Source organism: Lampetra planeri, chromosome 8 (genome assembly GCF_965212315.1).
Source record: "Lampetra planeri chromosome 8, kcLamPlan1.2.h2, whole genome shotgun sequence".
Lineage (NCBI taxonomy): Eukaryota > Metazoa > Chordata > Hyperoartia > Petromyzontiformes > Petromyzontidae > Lampetra > Lampetra planeri.
Genome location: NC_136114.1, coordinates 9,524,609 through 9,525,409, shown reverse-complemented (window position 1 = coordinate 9,525,409; position 801 = coordinate 9,524,609).

The window sequence follows — 801 nt, the reverse complement described above, 5'->3', positions numbered from 1 at the left end:
TGCCCCCACCCCCTCACACCCCCCCCTCACCCCGACCCCCTCACACCCACCCTACCCCCCTCACATCCACTTTTGCGTTCGCGAGACGCCCCCGGGGCAGCAACCGCCGCGCTCGTCGAGCTCTCGTCGCGCCGCGTACGGCTGTGCCCCTAGGGCAGGAGGGTGAGATGGTTATTTTTAAAATTGCAGTGACGTTACTGGTTGGGGGGGGGTGTGATGTTGCAGGGGGAGGAGTGGGGGGAGTGGGGGAAAGGGGGGGTAAGGGGGGAGTGGGGGGAGTGGGGGGGCAGGGGGGAGTGGGGGGGCAGGGGGGAGTGGGGGGGCAGGGGGGAGTGGAGGGGAAGGGGGGAGTGGGTGGGGAGTGAGGGGAGTGGGGGGGGCAGTCTGGGGGGGGGGGCATTGGGGGAGTGGCAGTGGGGGGAGGGAAGGGGGGGGTGGGAAGGGGGTAGAAGGGGAAGTAGGCAGGGGGGGGAAGGGGGGGGTGGGCAGGGGGGGGAAGGGGAGGTGGGCAGGGGGGGAAGGGGGGGTGGGCAGGGGGGGGAAGGGGTGGAAGGGGGGGTGGGCAGGAGGGGGAAGGGGGGGGTGGGCAGGGGGGGGGAAGGGGAGGGGGGCAGGGGGGGGAAGGGGGAGTGGGCAGGGGGGGGGGAAGGGGGGGTGGGCAGGGGGGGGGAAGGGGGGGACGGGGGGGTGGGCAGGAGGGGGAAGGGAGGGTGGGGGGGGAAGGGAGGGTGGGGGGGGAAGGGAGGGTGGGGGGGAAGGGGAGGTGGGCAGGGGGGAAGGGGGGATGGGCAGGGAGGGGGG